Here is a 22,949-nt window from a genome sequence, read left to right on the forward strand (position 1 = left end):
TAATTCCGGCCTATTTTTCCCAGTAAATAAGAAAAATGAAATGTTCAACAGCGCAATTGCCACTACATTTAGCACACGTCCTTGAGTGACATCATGGGTTCCCCTGAGTGGCGGGGCCATTATTCTTTTTGCAAGATCCAACTTCCGCCCAGCAAAACGTCCCCGAGCTGCGCGAATCGCGGGAAGAGCCTTCTGGTTGAGCCTCCTGGATGGGCCTTCCTGATGCGGAGTTGCCGCCTCCCTACGCAACAACATTGGTCACGGGCGACACATCATTGGTAGCTCCTCGCCCGTTCGTGCCCCATCAGTTTCCTTGGGCAATACTTGATTCCCTGTGCGGGCTAAGCCATCCCCGCACATACCGATTCTTCTGTCCACGTATCAACAAAGGTGTTCGAAGCTGGGCAAGAAGCTGCCAAGCTTGTCAAGCCATGAAAGTGACCCGACACACGCGTTCACTGGTGCAGTCGTTTCGATCATGTGCATTTAGACTTAGCGGGGACACTTGTGCCCTTCCAAGGTTTCAGGTACCTCCTCAGGTGTGTCGACCGGTACTCAAGGTGGCCTGAGGCGGCGCCTCTGCAAGACATCATGGCCGAAACAGTATCGGAAGCATTTGTTGCTACGTCCGTGTCACAGTGCTGTTGTCGTTTGCGAATAACTACTGACCGAGGTCTGCCATTCTAAAGATCTATTTTTTCTGTCCTGCCCAGACGACTCGGCACTCGCCTTTATAAAACCACGGCTTATCACCCACATTGTGACGGCACGGTCCAGCATCTCCATCGGCAACTGAAAACGTCATTGACCGCAGCGCTTGAAAGATCCCCCGGATTTTTCAAGCAATGCTACATGCATCGGGGGACAGCGTTGATCTTTTATAGCAGCAAAAATTACAACGAAGGCTAAATGCATAGAAATGCGCAAAGAAAGTAAATGTGAAGTGCATCGATGTTTCAGACAAAAGGGTCAGAGGACGAGGATTCGAGGAAGATCAATTAGTAGTTCAAACTACGTGTTGGTGCATCGCCGCTGAGGAATATGATGCAAAAGGTAAATGTATAAGTATTTTTCATTAATTTGTTTTTTTTTTTCATATTACCTGTTCGTTATAGAATGGGGAGTTCTGAGGCATATTTACCCTTCGCTATCCATACGCTTCGAGTTGATGAATTGTCCGCGCTTGTCCTGCAGCGCGCTAGCCTTCTCGTTAGTTAAGATGGTAGAGCGACTGCCAAGGAAAAGCGTTTGTGTCGGGTTCGGTGTCCGGAGCAGGACAAATTTTTCTCAACTGCGAAGTTTTCAACCTCGAAAAGCTGCAGTGTTTTTCTTTATTGCGATCGCAATTGTATGGAAACTTCAGGAGCATTCTCACCATCGCCGTTATCGCCGTGGGCGTCGCTGTCGGCATCGGTGTTATGTTTAGCATAAAGTCCAAGCGCGAAAACACTCTGGCGGCGCACCGTGTGCTGCAGGGGCGAGTGAAAGCGTGAAAGGGTGAACCGAAGATGGCGGCTTGATCTCGTGCGCGCAAGGGCAGAAGGCTGGCAGCGAAGCATGCTATGTTTCATCGCGCGCAAGACAATATTGGAGGGGAAGCGTTCTACTCCGGAGGCGCCTGCGTATGACGAGGCTGCGCACCACCGCGCCACCTCATCGCAGATTGCTTTCAAGCAATCTGCGATGAGTACAGTGTCTGAGTGTGCCGGCAGCTGATGGATTCGCCGCTTAGTTCGCATAAAAGCGAGACGCACAACGAATGTCAATTCGCTGGATGCTGCTGGCGCTCTTCATCATGCCAGCATTTCGACAGCAAGAGTCCTCGCCCATTGAGTAATATGTGATTTTGGACTTTTTCTTTCCTTTCTTTCGGCTTAGTGCAACTATCGGGCGGATGACAATTTTTCGTTTGTCTGAACCTTCCTCCACTGCGTATTTCAGCATTTGCTGTAATTCTCACAGCTACAATTCAATAAGGAGCTGTTTATATTCACAATGCGATTAATTATATTTCATCGTACATCTGCAGTCATCCTAAGGGTATCGTTATTCTAGTCAGTGCCAAGTGGGTGAATTCTTGGGCAGTTGCCCAATTCAATGTGAAGGCGCCATGCAAATATTAGTGTGTTGGTTCCCACAGTTGACTGACATGGCTAAATGATTTTAAATCATATAGCGCATGCACCAAGGAAACATTCAATGAAACGATTATTAGTATGTGTGTTTCTACAGTTGACTGATGTGGACAAATGTTTTTGAGATCATATAGGGCATGAATCAAGGAAACATTCAAGTGAAAGGTTGTTGTGCGCAAGCGATCTATGCCGTGAAATATGTGAAGCCACGCCTGACATTTCAGTCCTTCGAATGACGTTGCCAGTGATAAAAAAGTTTAGACTGGGTTCTCAGAAGATAATCAACCTTTTGACGTCAAACGGTATGCCATTCCTTAGAAGTCACAATTTCTGGCATGACTACCACGATCTGAGAAATATAGCTGAAGCCTTTTGTTGTCATCGATAAGAAAATGTTTTCTTATGAGTTGCTTGCAAAAATAGGAACATCTTTGGGTTAACCTAAACGTCAATGTTTTAAAGCAGACGCTTAATGGGAAGCTCGCAACTAACATACAGCCACGAAGATTTGCTACGATTCTGTACTTAAGTAACGAGAAATTGTTTGTGATTTCATATCGCGCAGTGGCGAATAAAAATAGCGTTAAAGAAACAACAGGATAGTTGAATAGAATTTCTGCTAGGTAAACACGTAAAGAATGAAAGAGAAACAAACGTGAAAAAGAAGCCTGGGTCAATAACGGAGCCAGTGCGATGCAGCTGCACAGGCGGCTCTAGGTGTCAGTTCAAGTGCCATAACAAAGCATGGGCAATTCCGTTGGCAGTGCAATTCGCCTTTCATACCAACTTTCACCGGAATGCTTTCAAGGAAGTCGGCCGTATTGGTTTCACCAATAAAATGAGGAAGCACTGTTAGCGATTCAAGCATCGCGAACAAAACAATCGCTACAAATTCACAGCTGTGTTTCTCTTCTATAGTTAAAGCAAGGAAATAAAGATCACCACCAATCCACTCCTGTGAAGGGGGTTGGTCGGCGAAGCTGTAGATACGTTGCGCGTCATGTAGGGCAGCTTGTCAAACACTGATCCCATGCTGTGCGCCGATTTCGCACATTGCTCTGCAGAGTGATATATGACACAAACAGACATTTTAATGCACTTTACAAAACATTTATTTTATTTATTACTTGGAAATTACTGCTATACGCGCTTTGCGATCACTATGTTACACGCATATGTTTTCCGTTCTTATGCAACAAATGTTTTTCGTCAATGTTAAAAGGATGTTTAACTCGCGTACGGTAGTTTGTCGAATCGGATAGTTGGAGTAATCAAGGCCCAACTCTTACATGAAGTGGGTGAACCACTGATTTGTTTACAGTTTTGAGACCACCGGCGAGGCATTGGCGGCAACGTACGTTGATCAACGAGAAATTTAACGCGCGCTTCACTGGTCATCAATCATGTAGTTCAACATCTTTTTTTGTATTTGTACATTTCGTATCGAACCGAAATCTATGCTGTACGTTCACTTCACGCCTTAGCCTTACGGGGGTATGAGCCATTGCACCTGCCTCTGCAGTGCTACCGGAATCGGCCCACTGGGTTTTTTGTCGATACGAACGACGCGATTCAAATCCAGGGATCCTAGACATAAAGAACTTTGTTGTAATAATTCTTTTTCTTGTGCCCATGAAAAAGAAAACGAGTTGCTGCCCAGGAGAGTACGCAGCATATGTTGTTTTTGTCTTTCTTCTAAAATAAATGGAAGAGGAAGACGCGCTGCTCGGATCTCTAGTTCATGCCTATTGTCCTTCACCGGCCTCCAAGCGTGGTCAAACGGGTAAGGAAACCTTTACTTATCGAACAAAAAAAAAAAAACTACAACATGATAAATGAAACACCAGCGCAAGCGCATACGTTCATGCATTCTGTCTCTCGTTCTTGTTTTTTGTTCTCGCGAAACGCACCTATGAAAACGCTATTTTGGTGACACTTATAAGTTCCTGAAAAAAAAAAAAAACATGTGGTACTGCTCTGAAAGTTCTCTCGTGACGGCTGCAACGTCAGCCTCCGTGAGGATGCGTAGGCGACCGGGAGCTTTCGCGAAAGCGCCTGCAGAGCAGCAGTGGCTGCCACTTTGTGTCCGTTTGAAAATGTCACGAATAAAAGAAAAGGCAAGAACCTCCAGAGCTCGAAGTCGACTGCCCTTAATGTCAAGGCGAATTGTAGACGAGTGCAGCGGAGTCACAAGATTCTCAAAGTCAACAACGACCTTGGAACAAGAAAGGGGCTATGCGCTCCCGATCCGCTTAGTGATCGCGGCATCCATTCATTGTGCCCTGCGCAGATGGTTTCTTGCTTTGAATTTGTGTGCAGGCAATTTAATTATTAGGACACGTAAGCGAAGCTTTATTTCAGCAACAAAATGCCTCCCTAGCTAGGGAAAGGCAGTGAAGGACATCAGATGGCTGGGCGTTGAAATGAAATAGGAAATTTGCAGGCATTTCATAGATTTAGTTTGTGCAATGAGAGGCTAACTAGCGATGGCTGATAGAAAGCTGTGTCCTGAAATTGAATTAAAGCGGGATGAGGATGATGATTAATTTGCTTGCTACGCGCGTAACCACCTGTGAATGTGTCAATATTTTGCTCAGGAGCGACACGTGATGCAGCTGATTAATGTTCGTTTAGGAGACGCGACGCTGTAAAGGTAAACGTGATAGGAGCATTCACCACACCGGTCCATCGGCCACAGCTAACACTGTGTTGTGGGAATGCTTATCGCAAATAATTCCGGCCTATTTTTCCCAGTAAATAAGAAAAATGAAATGTTCAACAGCGCAATTGCCACTACATTTAGCACACGTCCTTGAGTGACGTCATGGGTTCCCCTGAGTGGCGGGGCCATTATTCTTTTTGCAAGATCCAACTTCCCCCCAGCAAAACGTCCCCGAGCTGCGCGAATCGCGGGAAGAGCCTTCTGGTTGAGCCTCCTGGATGGGCCTTCCTGATGCGGAGTTGCCGCCTCCCTACGCAACAACATTGGTCACGGGCGACACATCATTGGTAGCTCCTCGCCCGTTCGTGCCCCATCAGTTTCCTTGGGCAATACTTGATTCCCTGTGCGGGCTAAGCCATCCCGGCACATACCGATTCTTCTGTCCACGTATCAACAAAGGTGTTCGAAGCTGGGCAAGAAGCTGCCAAGCTTGTCAAGCCATGAAAGTGACCCGACACACGCGTTCACTGGTGCAGTCGTTTCGATCATGTGCATTTAGACTTAGCGGGGACACTTGTGCCCTTCCAAGGTTTCAGGTACCTCCTCAGGTGTGTCGATCGGTACTCAAGGTGGCCTGAGGCGGCGCCTCTGCAAGACATCATGGCCGAAACAGTATCGGAAGCATTTGTTGCTACGTCCGTGTCACAGTGCGGTTGTCGTTTGCGAATAACTACTGACCGAGGTCTGCCATTCTAAAGATCTATTTTTTTCTGTCCTGCCCAGACGACTCGGCACTCGCCTTTATAAAACCACGGCTTATCACCCACATTGTGACGGCACGGTCGAGCATCTCCATCGGCAACTGAAAACGTCATTGACCGCAGCGCTTGAAAGATCCCCCGGATTTTTCAAGCAATGCTACATGCATCGGGGGACAGCGTTGATCTTTTATAGCAGCAAAAATTACAACGAAGGCTAAATGCATAGAAATGCGCAAAGAAAGTAAATGTGAAGTGCATCGATGTTTCAGACAAAAGGGTCAGAGGACGAGGATTCGAGGAAGATCAATTAGTAGTTCAAACTACGTGTTGGTGCATCGCCGCTGAGGAATATGATGCAAAAGGGAAATGTATAAGTATTTTTCATTAATTTGTTTTTTTTTTTCATATTACCTGTTCGTTATAGAATGGGGAGTTCTGAGGCATATTTACCCTTCACTATCCATACGCTTCGAGTTGATGAATTGTCCGCGCTTGTCCTGCAGCGCGCTAGCCTTCTCGTTAGTTAAGATGGTAGAGCGACTGCCAAGGAAAAGCGTTTGTGTCGGGTTCGGTGTCCGGAGCAGGACAAATTTTTCTCAACTGCGAAGTTTTCAACCTCGAAAAGCTGCAGTGTTTTTCTTTATTGCGATCGCAATTGTATGGAAACTTCAGGAGCATTCTCACCATCGCCGTTATCGCCGTGGGCGTCGCTGTCGGCATCGGTGTTATGTTTAGCATAAAGTCCAAGCGCGAAAACACTCTGGCGGCGCACCGTGTGCTGCAGGGGCGAGTGAAAGCGTGAAAGGGTGAACCGAAGATGGCGGCTTGATCTCGTGCCTGGCAGCGAAGCATGCTATGTTTCATCGCGCGCAAGACAATATTGGAGGGGAAGCGTTCTACTCCGGAGGCGCCTGCGTATGACGAGGCTGAGCACCACCGCGCCACCTCATCGCAGATTGCTTTCAAGCAATCTGCGATGAGTACAGTGTCTGAGTGTGCCGGCAGCTGATGGATTCGCCGCTTAGTTCGCATAAAAGCGAGACGCACAACGAATGTCAATTCGCTGGATGCTGCTGGCGCTCTTCATCATTCCAGCATTTCGACAGCAAGAGTCCTCGCCCATTGAGTAATATGTGATTTTGGACTTTTTCTTTCCTTTCTTTCGGCTTAGTGCAACTATCGGGCGGATGACAATTTTTCGTTTGTCTGAACCTTCCTCCACTGCGTATTTCAGCATTTGCTGTAATTCTCACAGCTACAATTCAATAAGGAGCTGTTTATATTCACAATGCGATTAATTATATTTCATCGTACATCTGCAGTCATCCTAAGGGTATCGTTATTCTAGTCAGTGCCAAGTGGGTGAATTCTTGGGCAGTTGCCCAATTCAATGTGAAGGCGCCATGCAAATATTAGTGTGTTGGTTCCCACAGTTGACTGACATGGCTAAATGATTTTAAATCATATAGCGCATGCACCAAGGAAACATTCAATGAAACGATTATTAGTATGTGTGTTTCTACAGTTGACTGATGTGGACAAATGTTTTTGAGATCATATAGGGCATGAATCAAGGAAACATTCAAGTGAAAGGTTGTTGTGCGCAAGCGATCTATGCCGTGAAATATGTGAAGCCACGCCTGACATTTCAGTCCTTCGAATGACGTTGCCAGTGATAAAAAAGTTTAGACTGGGTTCTCAGAAGATAATCAACCTTTTGACGTCAAACGGTATGCCATTCCTTAGAAGTCACAATTTCTGGCATGACTACCACGATCTGAGAAATATAGCTGAAGCCTTTTGTTGTCATCGATAAGAAAATGTTTTCTTATGAGTTGCTTGCAAAAATAGGAACATCTTTGGGTTAACCTAAACGTCAATGTTTTAAAGCAGACGCTTAATGGGAAGCTCGCAACTAACATACAGCCACGAAGATTTGCTACGATTCTGTACTTAAGTAACGAGAAATTGTTTGTGATTTCATATCGCGCAGTGGCGAATAAAAATAGCGTTAAAGAAACAACAGGATAGTTGAATAGAATTTCTGGTAGGTAAACACGTAAAGAATGAAAGAGAAACAAGCCTGAAAAAGAAGCCTGGGTAAATACCGGAGCCACTGCGATGCAGCTGCACAGGCGGCTCTATGTGTCAGTTCAAGTGCCATAACAAAGCATGGGCCATTCCGTTGGCAGTGCAATTCGCCTTACATATCAACTTTCATCGTAATGCTTTCAAGGAAATCGGCCGTATTGGTTTCACTTATAAAATGAGGCAGCACTGCTAGCGATTCAAGCATCGCGAGCAAAACAATCGCTACAAATTCACAGCTGCGTTTATCTTCTATAGATAAAGCAAGGAAATAAAAATCACCACCAATCCACTGCTGTGAAAGGGGATGGTCGACGAAGCTGTAGATACGTTGCGCGTCATGTAGGGCAGCTGGTCAAACACTGATCCCATGCTGTGCGCCGATTTCGCAAATTGCTCTTCAGAGTGATACATGACACAAACGGACATTTCAATGCAGTTTACAAAACATTTATTTTATTTATTACTTGGAAATTACTGCTATACGCGCTTTGCGATCACTATGTTACACGCATATGTTTTCCGTTCTTATGCAACAAATGTTTTTCGTCAATGTTAAAAGGATGTTTAACTCGCGTACGGTAGTTTGTCGAATCGGATAGTTGGAGTAATCAAGGCCCAACTCTTCCGTGAAGTGGGTGAACCACTGATTTGTTTACAGTTTTGAGACCACAGGCGAGGAATTGGCGGCAACGTACGTTGATCAACGAGAAATTTAACGCACGCCTCGCTGGTCATCAATCATGTAGTTTGACAGCTTTTTTTTTGTATTTGTGCATTTCGTATCGAAACGAAAGCTATGCTGTACGTTCACTTCACGCCACAGCCTTACGGGGGTATGAGCCATTGCACCTGCCTCTGCAGTGCTACCGGAATCGGCCCACTGGGTTTTTTGTCGATACGAACGACGCGATTCAAATCCCGGGACCCTACACATCAGGAACTTTGTTGTAATAATTCTTTTTCTTGTGCCCATGAAAAAGAAAACGAGTTGCTGCCCAGGAGAGTACGCAGCATATGTTGTTTTTGTCTTTCTTCTAAAATAAATGGAAGAGCAAGACGCGCTGCTCGGATAGTTCTTGCCTATTGTCCTTCACCGGCCTCCAAGCGTGGTCAAAGCGGTTAATGAAACCTTTACTTATCGAGCAAAAAAAAAAAAAAAAACGACAACATGATAAATGAAACACCAGTGCAAGCGCATACGTTCATGCATTCTTTCTCTCGTTCTTGGTTTTTGTTCTCGCGAAACGCACCTATGAAAACGCTATTTTGGTGACACCTACAAGTTCCTGGAAAAAAGCAAGCATGTGGAACTGCTCTGAAAGTTCTCTCGTGACGGCTGCAACGTCAGCCTCCGTGAGGATGCGTAGGCGACCGGGAGCTTTCGCGAAAGCGCCTGCAGAGGAGCAGTGGCTGCCACTTTGTGTCCGTTTGAAAATGTCACGAATAAAAGAAAAGGCAAGAACCTCCAGAGCTCGAAGTCGACTGCCCTTAATGTCAAGGCGAATTGCAGACGAGTGCAGCGGAGTCACAAAATTCTCAAAGTCAACAACGACCTTGGAACAAGAAAGGGGCTATGCGCTCCCGATCCGCTTAGTGATCGCGGCATCCATTCATTGTGCCCTGCGCAGATGGTTTCTTGCTTTGAATTTGTGTGCAGGCAATTTAATTATTAGGACACGTAAGCGAAACTTAATTTCAGCAACCAAATGCCTCCCTAGCTAGGGAAAGGCAGTGAAGGACATCAGATGGCTGGCCGTTGAAATGAAATAGGAAATTTGCAGGCATTTCATAGATTTAGTTGGTGCAATGAGAGGCTAACTAGAGATGGCTGATAGAAAGCTGTGTCCTGAAATTGAATTAAAGCGCGGTGAGGATGATGATTAATTTGCTTGCTACGCGCGTAACCACCTGTGAATGTGTCAATATTTTGCTCAGGAGCGACACGTGATGCAGTTGATTAATGTTCGTTTAGGAGGCGCGACGCTGTAAAGGTAAACGTGATAGGACCGTTCACCACACCCGTCCATCGGCCACAGCTAACACTGTGTTGTGCGAATGCTTATCGCAAATAATTCCGGCCTATTTTTCCCAGTAAATAAGAAAAATGAAATGTTCAACAGCGCAATTGCCACTTCATTTAGCACACGTCCTTGAGTGACGTCATGGGTTCCCCTGAGTGGTGGGGCCATTATTCTTTGTGCGTATGTGTAAGCATGAACTAATGTAGAAGGGAGAGCTTATGGTTGCGTTCGTGAAGGAAATAATATTTAGTTTTTGTGACAGAAAATTGTGTGCACCAAGGAGATTTGAAGAATAGTATAATGAAATGTATTGCTCGTGTTCTCGTGTGGCTTCAATACCGCGCTACCCGGAGATAGTGGGAATGGTGTACAGTGCAGGGATCTATGATTCAGGCTTTTGGTGTGGAATAACACCATGGTCTGCTATTCTAACTCCATCCCCCACCGCGAGGAGGTTGAACGCAGTGGTTTATCTTATATAGTAACTAACTTCTGCTCCCCCCCATCATTTTGTTTTACTATATTAAAAATACAGATACCAACTTAGAATATAAAAAAAAATTGACCCTTTGTGAGCGGTATTCGGCAGTTCTTGGTCCAGATCCGCTTGCACTGGTAATAACAATGGCCGAGACTGCTCTTTGCAGTGCAACTGTTACGTAGTTGATTGAGTCAATCGTTACATTATACAGCCAAACTTACTAAGGCTGCGAAGTCTCGCCTCGTGCTGGGAAAACTACTGCCCCGTGGCACAGGGCGACCCGAGGTATGGTGCTCGCGCTCGGAACGGCGAGCCGTCAGAGCTGGCCCGGCTTCTCTGGTGCAAGAACAAACCTTGGCCGTTTTTGCTGTCGGTGTGTTTCTCGGGGGTCACTCCATGAACTTCGCTGCCGTGAGACCGGCTGTAGTTGCACATTCCGTCGAACTCAGCGTGTAGCAGAATATTGGCAGCACTTTTCACTCAAGAAATATTAAAATAATTTGACCCCTTCTGTTACAACAATTCTTTTACGAATCATAATGCACTGTCAGCAGCATCTGACATGAAAAGCAATAGAAACTTCAAAAAATAATGTTAACATTTCTTGTGTAAGCAGCTATATCTAGATAATTTGCTGACTTGGTGAACCAGATAAGCTTGGTCGTCCTTATAACTCGCGAATATCATTGGCGGCGTCACGCAGAGCTTAGGACTTCGTTCTGTATTCGAATGCTTTTGGAATCTTACAAATGATCTTGAAAGTATTTGTATCAAGAAGTATTTACAACTGCAGGTCAATTAAAAAGCTAGAGTAATATTCACTCATTACAAAGCTATGAGTTTTTGAGAGTTTGCGTGAGAATACTCAGATATGTTGGGGAAAATATTCAATTCGCAGTTTTTCTTTATTTTAGCCTTTGTTTCTTCATTCAGTAGCGTGAACGATAACGTTATCATTTTAGTGACAAGCTTTGGACCGGACAGGGAATAAAACAGGTTTTGTTTATTTGAACGGGCTTGGACAGGTCTGTCGCGAGCGGTACGGTGCACGATCTTCACAACGAAGTGACTTGTATGAGGAAAGATTTCGGAAGTCCTGAGCGGATCGTTGCGTACGTGTGTGATTGTGCTATTAATCAAAACAAAACGAGGTGAAAATGAAATTATGCACAATCTTAGGGCATGTAAAAACGAACTTTAAGACGAAAAGAGAGACGGAGACAGAAACAGAAGGCAGGAAAGGAATGCAAGATAAACAGACACATGTCTGCTTTGCTACCCTGCACTGGGAAAAGGGGTATGGGGATGAAGAGAGAGAGGACCTAGAGAGCGCAGTTTAGCGCACATTTGAAGGTTCGCACCGAGTTTACACACGGTTGCCAAGACATGTGGACTTCAGGTATTTCAACAACGCTTTCGTGGCTTTCTGTGCCATCGACGCGTACGGCCATGGTGCAAGGATATTCATTTCCGGCAATGGTTTAGAGTCTAGCTGGTTCAATGCTGTCCGGAGAGCTTCACGATCGACGTCGTATTGACGTCAGATACATAGGATGTGTTCAGTCGTTTCTGTGGTTCCACAAGAGTCGCTCATGGGCGTATCCCCCCTTCCAATACGGAACGAGTAGCCCTTCGTAAATGCCACCCTGATCCAGAGGGGGCACAATACTATCGCCCCAGAGCGGGAAACTTTTCACAGTGCTTGTTGTTTTCACGGTACTTTTGACGGTTTAAGAATGGATCAAGCAAGCTGTGCTGCCGTTGATGTTGTCATGTGGGACAGTTTGAATTTCATTGTCGCTTTCGTAGCCGGAGTGACAATGGCACCTGAAGAGCTGGTAGGTGAGACCGAACCATCGGTATAAATGTGTATTTGGTTCCCGTATGCCTAATTGATTATTATCGGTGTCATCTGTTTCAGAGCTATTGTTGAGTGGTTGGCATTGTTCACACCTGGTCTATTTAGCCGCACTTGAGACTGTTGGGGAGACCAGAAGAACAATGAAGTCCTTACTGCTGGTATGTATCCTAATAGAACACAGTCTAAATGGGTGAAAATACCCTCAGAAAGCGTTGCACAACGTCTCTGCGATGGCAAGAACGCGAACTGATGATCGGGGACGCGGGGAAGATGACGGATATGCGTCCTGAGACAATCCACAGCAACACATGCTTGGATGGAATGGTCTTTGGTGTGCACGACTGTTGCAGCTGTCGACGCACAGCAAGGAAGTAATAAACACGTGGGCAATGCTTGGCCCTGTAAGCTCTCCAATGAGCTAATATTTGATTCGCACGTACTGCACAACACTGGAAGGCTGTAGAATAAATGCCCTAGGAATGGAGCCATTTGGAGCTGAAGCAAGGCGCGTGCCCCATATTTCCCCGCACATGAATCTCAGTACCTGGGAGATCGACAACAGATTTTACTTCAGGTACGTGCTATAACGGCTCCAGGAAATATTTCGGTTGATTGTTACACCCAAGAATCGATAGGTCATCCCATAGGTGATAGTGTGTCCATTAACGGAGACTTCGTATGGTGTCATAGGTTTACGGGTGAATGTAATCAATGCACATCTCTCGGTCAATACAGTCAAGCTTTGTATTATAATCTATGCTGATCTCAACGCTGCTGCCCTCTGCAATCGCGCGCGAACCTGAAGGCGAGTGACCACAAAATTTCAAAGGCAGATGTCTGCTGCCCATGTCGAGAGGTAGGTTGTTTATGTAAAATTTCAGCTAGTCGAATGAGTGTCACGATAAACAACGTGATGCTCGATACTCCTCCTTGAGGCACGCCGCTGTAAGTGTATTATTCAGCCGTGGGGCTATCTCCTGTTTTTACAAAAGACGGCCGGCGAGATATACAGTCGTATAACCAGCGAAGTATGCGGCCGCCGATTTCAATAATCTTCATTGAGTTCAGGTACCCCGACGAAAGCCTTCCATGGAAGCGGGTTGGATATTGTAACGTTGGAGACACGATTCTAGACGTGCAAGGAACATCCTTTCCATCACCTTTCCGATGCAGCTGGCAAGAGCAATATGGCGATATGCCACCAAGTCCAACGGAGATTTTTTCTGCTTTAGCAAAGGCACCAGCCGACTTAACTTCAATTGCCGGGGAACTGTACCTCTATGCCGTGAGTTGTTGAAACTGTTCGGAAGCGCTCTTCTTGCCTTTTGGCCAAGGTGTTCCAAGGTAGTATAGGTGACGCCATCAGGGCCTGGAGAGGATGATTGTTTATAAATGGCCAGGGCAGCTTCGAGTTCTTCTATGGCAAAGTACACGTCTATTTCTTAAACCCGAACCGCAGGGAGGTCACTTACATCAATATTGGGGTTGACAGGTTCGACAGTTACTCTCGCACATAATTCCTCCGCCGCACCAAGCTCTTCTTGGCCAAGATGGAGGGCCAAAACTGCGAATGGGTGTCATTGTTGCAGGGAGGAAGGAATACCACGGACTGTCCTCCAGATATGTGAAAGTGGCATGCGAAGGTCCAGTGATTTATAAAATGTTTTCCATCGCTCACTCTCTAGTTTGTCTGTGCAACGCTGAACTTTGTTCTGAATGCGTCCTGCTTCTCTGAGATCATAAATTGATTTTGTGCGTCTGGAAAAGGATCGTCGTCCGGGCCAGTTAGTACGTAGTTGAAGGAAAGAACCAGTGATAAAGACAAAGGACAGAAAGAGATCTTCACACCACAAGAACTAGATTATCAGCTGAGCTTTATTAGAAACGGCACAGTCCCAGAAAGGCCAACAGAGCATGCGCAACAGCAGCATCACTAATCACCGAGCATTGCAAAGACAAGATATCACATCTATCGTGACCGACCTAAGAAAGCAAATTTTTTTCATGTAAGCGCACCGAGGTTGTACTAATGCAGTCGGGCGTTTGCAGTGCGTCTGTATTGTCGCTATGCATGCCATCGAATTGCAATAAATCCCTCAAGTTCAATGTCGATATCCGATCGGTTTGAAGACAGCGATAATAAACACTTGGCAGCTTTCATTGCTTCTGCGATGGTGTCGTCGACGTTGCGGGCGAAATCTCCGCGACAGGCTTCTTCCATAAGCGTAAGCGGCGTAAACAAAGTCCAGTCAGTGCTCTTCAAAACACTACAAGAGAAAGACTGAGTGAATCCATTAATCTTTAGGTAGTGCGAATGTGATCACTCCCGTGATTCTCAATGGCACAAAACCATTTAACATGCGCCGTGAAGCTTACTGACACTAAGGTCAAATCAAGGCAGCTGCTATACGCAGGATCCCACGAGATACGTCGGGCTACCATCGTTCATAGGGCAGATGTCATAATCAGAGGCGAGGAACACAACATTCCTACCCCTGGAGTTGGTATTGGTGCTTCTCCAACGTAAGTGATGGGCATAGAAGACACGACAGTCATGAACCAGGGGCCAGCAGTTTCTTTTTGATACATATTTCAGTCTTTCACAGTTGAACTGCCTCGATGGGGAGATGTAACAACCAACAAGAGTGAAAGACACTTGGTTCTTTCTGCCGCCAAAGCATGCATATTGGTTGTAGTCATGAGACTGATCAGTATGCGAAACATAGGTCAAGTTCGTGCGGATGTTAATGAGAATGTTGCTTCGTTCCTCGCATTTGGAACAAGCAACAACTTCATAACCAGATAATCTGTAAGGTGTTGATACACTCGATTTGCAAATAACAAGTATAGGAAACCGATTCTTCAAGACAAATTGGCGCACATCTGAGGTGCAGGACTTCAAGCCTGTAGCATTTCGTTGAAAAATTGTCGCAATTCTAACTTTAAGATGAAAAGTTTAACAAAGTGCGGTAAGCAGGGCATTGGATGACAAGGATAAAGTTGCCCTTTAATGCCAATGTATGAAAGCTTCTAACCCTACAGCTAGAATAGAACAGGCAGAACTTTCAAAGTTAATCAACAAGCGTAAGACAGCTGACATAAGGAAGTATAATATGGATAGAATTAAACATGCTCTCAGGAACGCAGGAAGCCTAAAAGCAGTGAAGAAGAAAGTAAGAATAGGCAAGAATCAGATGTATGCGCTAACAGACAAAGCCGGCAATACCATTACTAATATGGATGAGTTAGTTCAAGTGGCTGAGAAGTTCTATAAAGATTTATACAGTAACAGTGGCACCCACGATCACAATGAAAGAGAGAATAGTGTAGAGGAATTTGAAATCCCATGAGTAACGCTGGAAGAAGTAAAGGAAGCCTTGGAAACTATGCAAAGGTCGAAGGCCGCTGGGGAGGATCAGGTAATAGCAGATTTGTTGAAGGATGGTGGGCAGATTGTTCTAGAAAAACTGGCCACCCTGTATACGTAATGCCTGATGACCTCGAGCGTACTGGAATCTTGGAAGAACGCTTACATAATCCTAATCCATAAGAAAGGGGCGCCAAAGACTTCAACAATTATAGACCCATCAGCTTACTGTTCCTTGCCTACAAAGTATTTACTAAGGTAATCGCAAATAGAATCAGGAACACCTTAGACTTCTGTCAACCAATGGACCAGGCAGGAGTTTGTAAAGGACACTCAACAATAGACCACAATCACACTATCAATCAGGTGAGAGAGAAATGTGCGGAATATAACCAACCCTTATATATAGCTTTCATTGATTACGAGAAAGCGTTTGATTCAGTCGAAACCTCAGGAGTCATGAAGGCGTTACGGAATCAGGGTGTAGACGAGCCGTATGTAAATATACTGAACTATATCTCTAGCGGCTCAACAGCCACCATAGTCCTCCATAAAGAAAGCAACAAAATCTCAATAAAGAAAGGCGTCAGGCAGGGAGATACGACCTTTCCAGGAGGTAATCAGAGACCTGGATTGGGAAGAATTGGGGATAAGAGTTAATGGAGAATACCTTTGGAACTTGTGATTCGCTGATGATTTTGCCTATAGGGGACCAAGTGCAATGCAGGCTCACTGACCTGGAGAGGCAAAGCAGAGTGGTGGGTTTAAAAATTAATCTACAAAAAACTACAGTAATGTTTAACAGTCTCGGAAGAGAACAGCAGTTTACGATAGTTAGTGAGGCACTGGAAGTGGTAACGGAATGCATCTACTTAGGGCAGGTAGTGACCGCGGATCCGGATCATGAGACTGAAATAATCAGAAGAAGAAGAGTGGGCTGGGGTGCCTTTGGCAAGTATTTTCACATCATGAACAACAGGTTGCCGTTATCCCTCAAGAGAAAAGTGTATAACAGCTGTGTCTTACCAGTACTCACGTACGGGGCAGAAATCTGGAGGCTTACGAAAAGGGTTCCACTTAAATTGAGGACGACACAACGAGCTATGGAAAGAAGAATGATGGGTGTAACGTTAAGGCATAAGAAAAGAGCAGATTGGGTGAGGCGACAAACACGAGTTAATGACATCTTAGTTGAAATCAAGAAAAAGAAATGGGCATGGGCAGGGCATGTAATGAGGAGGGAAGATACTTGGTGGTCATTAAGGGTTACGGAGTGGATTCCGAGGGAACGGAAGCGTAGCAGGGGGCGGCAGAAAATTAGGTGGGCGGATGAGATTAAGAAGTTTCCAGGGGCAACACGGCCACAAATAATACGTGACCGGGGTAGTTCGAGAAGTATGGGAGAGGCCTTTGCCCTGCAGTGGGCGTAAGCAGGCTGATGATGATGATGATAAAGTTGCACACGTAAGCAATCTTCTACCAAATGAAAAGAATGATATGAACGTGCGGCGTTTCGATGAAGAAAATGGCTTAGGCGTGTATGTACATACTCATATAAGTCTTGTGTCCAATAAAAATTTTTATTTGTGAGTGAAGCTCTGTCAATTTCTGATTCTCCATTGGTGTGCGTTCTCGTACGCTTCAACATAGATCATTTATGGGAATTTAATGCATTCCCTCCAAAGAAAGCCTCGGATGCCGCGTTCACTCAGCGGCCCGACATGCTTTTCATAGTGCTTACGCTGAGATTAAAACTTTACGGTTGAAATCACATAACATTGACGCCATAGGTATCGCATGCACTCATGGATTTTCTCGTCAAGCTGTCTACGATGAAGAGTTATGGCGTCAACACAAAACTTGTTAGTATGAAATCTGGCACATGATGATATCAAGCGCGGTATAGGGAAACGTCGGCGCCAGGATTTGTATTCATCAAGCGGTGGGCGTACTGGGGAGCTTCGTATGACCATGCACTATGCGAGCATATCACATTGTGGAAGGTGAAGGGCGAAGAACAGGAAATAGTTCTGGACTAAGATATTTGTGAATTTAGCACCAGGTTGTCATCTTTCACGCAACTACTATTATGGAGATCTTGAAACTCGTGCATCACGTACAAAGGAACTTTCAAAAGCTATATTTTAAACTTTAATAATGCCTAAGGGTTCTAACATAACTACAGCTATTCTTTTGGCAGGTTCTGATCATGACTGCTTCAGATGCCACTCAATGAGCATACGTTAAATAAAATTGAATATTAATGTACTCATCGTGCGTGCAGCAGGGCAACGTACGCCTACACAAGCAAGTATGCGCCGGTAGGCGGTCATACAGGTACACACACACACATACATACATACATACATACACACACACACACACACACACACACACACACACACACACACACACACACACACACACACACGCACACATACATACATACATACATACATACATACATACATACATACATACATACATACATACATACATACAGACAGACAGACAGACAGACAGACAGAAAGGCAGACAGACAGACAGACAGACAGACAGACAGACAGACAGACAGACAGACAGAGGGTTTCATGATCCAATCTCCACTCTTATACGAAACTGGAAAACAAACTCCCAATACTGTTTTCGCCATTAGACTGCATTTATACTTTGGTTTAGGGATTACTGTATGGTTTAGCTAAAGCTGCAAATATTTTGCAATTATTCTGTGATCGCTTTTTTCGTCGTTGCAGAAGTTGCCACAAGTTGCCACCTTCATTCGTTAGCAGCTTTGTGTACGACAGATCTGTACTTTCATTCATGGTTCTCTGGAAGAAATATCCAGGCAACGCATAACCAAGGTCGAAATTAAGTACGTCAACGCGACTCACCATGGTGGCGTGCATATACTCGAGCGATGGTAACGCTACTCATAGTCGTCCCAATTGTTTCATTACATATTCGCCAACTAGCAATTAAAACTTCTGGAAATCAGTTTTATCAAACCATGCAATATTTGTGTTGCAATATGTGGAGTACTACGCTTTTGTTGCAAGCGCGAACGTTGCGCTGTGGCCGCTGGTCGTAGAAACGTGTCACTACGCTCACACAGTGGTAAATACATTTAGATCTGCGACGTCTTATGCGCGCTAATTGAGTCATATTTTGTGTCATAACAGTATGGGCTTAAGGTTACACGAACTAACATGATGCATACTTCTCTATTTAGCGTGTGACGTACTACTTTTTTATTCGGATGACTTGGTAGCGTTGCCGGCTATGTACAAAAACAAGTATCGTCACGCGATAACTGCTGTAAAAGATTGAGCGGTCGGCTGTAGCCGTTGTTGCTTTCACTGGTATTTGTAATTCAGTGCTTAAGGATTGGAACGACGCTGATGTAATATTGGATAGCTCGCATAATAATGTTCTCCATGTTCTAATAATGTAATCCATGTTCTTTGATGGTATGTCACATGCGTATGTATTAAAAATCTCTTTACAAGTTGCAGAAATGGCTTTAAAATGAAACGAAGATATAGAAGTTTCTCGGCAGCACTGCCAACGTTCAGACGCTCGAAAACATGCTTCATTTGCTGCTCGTGCCCTAATATTGGTGGTACAATATTCAGACACTTGGCTTGCACAATAATTTATAGAAAGTGTGGGCTAATAAATAACGACGGCATAAGAGGGAAATAGCCGAGTCATTGCTTACATTCTTTGCTTACAACTTCGCAATATTTCCCAGAGAAGTAATTCTAGCGACGCATTGTAGAACCGAATTTATCAGACTAAGTTTAATATTCGTGCATAGCTAAGAATACTAGTCATGCAAATAAATACTCGTACACCTTTTGCATTATGATTGTCAGCTGAGGAAAAATGCTAACGTCTAAATGAGTCCCTTGCTGCAACTAATTGCTGTCTGTCTGCTGCTATGGCACCGGCAGCAGCGGTGGCTATCAGGCTTGACGACCTGGCTAAATATGGGGCGTGGCTGTAAAGTGCTCCACTAGTATCTGGAATGTAATCGATGATACTTGATTCCATTTGAGACAAAGCGAGAAGGGCGAAAAGAGACAGTTCAAAGTTTAAGTGTGCGCGGTGACCTCACAAATAACTTGGCGTGATTGCGCGCGTTGAAACGCGAGAATGCAGAGTTTAAATCACAAACGAAGGAACACAACCTACTAATTTTAAACCAAAAGATCGGAAGTGAAATTGTGCATAAAACGCAAAATACACAGGCTGGCACATCTTATATATAATTACCTACAATCATCTATAAATTTAAGCTCACTTGAAATGTGAAGACTTGTCAACCTGCTATGTCGCTTTCACAAGCTCTATCACACTAATTCACCGTTCGCAGAATCTCATATCAAACCAGCACATCGCATTTCCCCCCGATTAGACCACTGCGTCAAAGTGCAACCCAAGATAGCTCACGCCAAACTTACGCGTCATTCGCCATTGTTCCTTGCCATTTATCATTGGAATAAACTACCTACAGAAATCGTTTCCGAGAATAATTACGACGCATTTTTGAACAAACTGATGTACTTACTCTGTGCTGGTTCTTAATAAATTATTATCAGAAGTGTACTCTTTTTTACATTGTCTTGAGCATTGTGGTCCACGTGTGTGCGTGTTCTCCAAAACTTCTTTTATCCAGATATGTTCCCTGTTATCCTTAGCGCATGTTTGTTTATGCTTTTCTGATGTTTCACTGTGTTATGCGATATGATCACTTTATTGTTTTTTTTACCCCCTATGTAATGCCCGTAAAGGGCCCTTAGGGTATGTGAATAAAAAAAAGAAAAGTCGTTTAATGTAAGACTGCCTAGTTGCACCATAAACTACACTACCGTAGTCCATTGATGATTGATCATTAGTGCTTAATGGCGCAAGGGCCAGGTATGGCCAAAGAGCGCCATGTCCTTGGTGATGAGTTCGCAGTGTAATTATGAGTTCTATGAAGTTGATGTGACGTGGCTGTAAAGGGGCCTGAAATATGGTCACTGTAAAGTGCGTGAGATATACGTATAATAAAATTATGGCGATGACAAATGACGTGTACTATGAGCATTAAGCTACATTGCAAAATAATATTCACTATAATAGTATTTTAATATTCACTAGAGCACCATGGCCTCGTTAGAGCCCTTGAGACACAAGGGCCTGGAGGCATGTGCTATATAAAACAACTATCACAGTGGGATCCTCTGGAAAGGGAATGCGCTACGAATTTATTGGGCTCATAACATGCAGGACAACGTCATTAAAAAAATTGAGGACAACTTTGGTGTTGAAAAATAGTTCCTTACCAAGCAACATAGCTAGGTGAAGAGGTAGGCAATAACGATATAAAAGAGCAAAATGTTTCTTTCTTTCAGATTCGCCTTTCCGACACTCCAAGAGGACGTGGAGGAGGGTCAGCCTCTCACCACATCGAGCACAGGTTGGCGGTTCATTTCCAGTAAGCAGAAAATTGTGTGTACCAAATGTGTGCACTATTCTGAGGCGGCAGAATAGGACATCTGCTCACCGTGATTTTGTTGGGGTGGGCCAAAAACTTAACTGCGGCTTTATAACGTGCAGTTTATTGTTTATTTATGCGTTCCACATGTGTTGCCAGTGTTGTCCCAGTTTCTTACGCAAGAAAGGCTTCAGATCTGTGACAGGGACAGCAGCTGTAGGAAAAGTGTTTAGTGATGTGAGTGATGTGGCCATTTTATCAGCCAGTACATTACCCTCGATACCTCTATGACCAGGTACCCAGCATATTACTACGTGTCTATGTGATGCATAAATATTGCATAAGAGCGAGTAAAGTTCAATGAAAACAGGATTTGTTTGCTTTTGTAAGCAAATTAACGCTTTTACAAGACTTAACGAGTCTGTAAATACTATTGTTCTGTCGAGCTTTAATTTATTTATATGTTTTACTGCAGACAGTACTGCATAGGATTCTGCAGTGAAGATACTTGTTAAAGGATTCAACACGTCAGATTCAGAAAACGAAGAACCAACTGCAGCAAAAGATACGCCAGAACGTGATTTTGACGCGTCTGTGTAGAATTCGCTGCAGGAGTACTTCGATTGAAGTTCACGGAAATGCATAGCAATTTCAACCTCAGGAGCGTGCTTTGTGACCTCTACAAAGGATATGTCACAGTCTATCACCTGCCACTCCCAGGGTGGTAATAGCTTAGCTGGAGGCATTAGGCGATGTTCTAGAACTGGGACATCCATTTCCGTGCTAAGTTCTCTTGCAAGCAGTGAGAAAGGAAGTCTCATAGAGGGTCTATTCCGAAAAAAATTTTTCACTCGTCAAGTCATTAGCAGTTGTGAAACACAGATGTTCCTTATTTGAGCGAACTTTAAGAAAATAGTTAAAGCTGATGTACGTTCGCTGAAAATGGAGTGACCACTGATCTGACTCGACATATGGACTTTCAACAGGGCTTGTTCTAAATGCGCCAGTGGCCATGCGGATACCGAGATGGTGAACGGGGTCTAACATCTTTAGCGCACGTGGGGCGGCAGAATGATAAACCACGGCACCGTAGTCAAGTCGTGATCGAACTAGGCTCCTATAAATATTCAATTAACACTGTCTGTCGCTACCCCACGTTGTGTGGGATGGGAGTTTAAGTAAATTTATTGTTTTTAGACATTTTCTTTTAAGACATTTTATATGTGATATGAAAGTTAGCCTCGATTCAAGTATTACACCTAGGAATTCGTGTTCATTGTTCACAGGTTTTCGTTGTCCGCCCAGTTCTACGCAAAGATCTGGGACCAGACCTTTTTTTCTTGTGAAGAGAACAAAAGAACTTTTGTGGTGGTTGATTTTAAATCCATTTTCGTCTGCCCACTTGGACACCTTGTTTAAGCCCCGCTGTACCTGTCTTTCGCACACTGTAAGGTTGCAGGATTTGAAACGTATCTGTATATCGTCTACGTAGACGGAATAAAAAATGGCCGGTGGCAGTGAAGGACGAAGTGTCTACATTTTAACGATAACGAGAGTGCAACTGAGTACTCCTCCCTGGGGTACACCTGTTTCTTGTATAAAAGGTCGCGACAATACGTTGCCGATTTTCACGCGGAAGATACGATTCGACAAATAGCTTTCAATTATGTTCAGCATATTTCCACGGATGCCCTTTTCCGACAGGTCTCGCAAGATCCCGTAATGCCATGCCGTGTCATACGCTTTTTCCATGTTAAGGAATATCGATAGGAAATACTTTTATATATAAATGCATCGCAGATATTTCCTTCAATGCGCACAAGATGATCGGTTGTCGATCGCCCTTCTCTGAAGCCACACTGATAAGGATCGAGCATATTGTTGAGCTCAAGGAAATGTATAAGTCTGCGATTTATCATTTTTTTCAAAACGCTTACACAGACAATTTGTTAGAGCTATTGGACGACAGCTTGCTGCCTAGGAAGGGTATTTTCCCTGCTTCAGAACAGGAACCACAATCGCTTCTTTCCATGTGGATGGGAGGTGTCCGGAAGCCCAAATAGTGTTGAATAGTGTAAGTAGTGTAAC

General features: G+C 44.4%; 1 long non-coding RNA gene across 1 annotated transcript; it reads left to right on the forward strand.

The window, feature by feature from the left end:
* Positions 1–3,146: 3,146 nt before the first annotated feature.
* LOC129383970 (uncharacterized) lies at positions 3,147–22,383 on the forward strand. Its single transcript, XR_008611741.1, has 3 exons — positions 3,147–3,918; positions 20,779–20,861; positions 22,148–22,383. It is a non-coding gene; the product is annotated as an uncharacterized lncRNA (long non-coding RNA).
* Positions 22,384–22,949: the final 566 nt, after the last annotated feature.

This window comes from Dermacentor andersoni, chromosome 9 (genome assembly GCF_023375885.2).
Source record: "Dermacentor andersoni chromosome 9, qqDerAnde1_hic_scaffold, whole genome shotgun sequence".
Classification (NCBI taxonomy): domain Eukaryota; kingdom Metazoa; phylum Arthropoda; class Arachnida; order Ixodida; family Ixodidae; genus Dermacentor; species Dermacentor andersoni.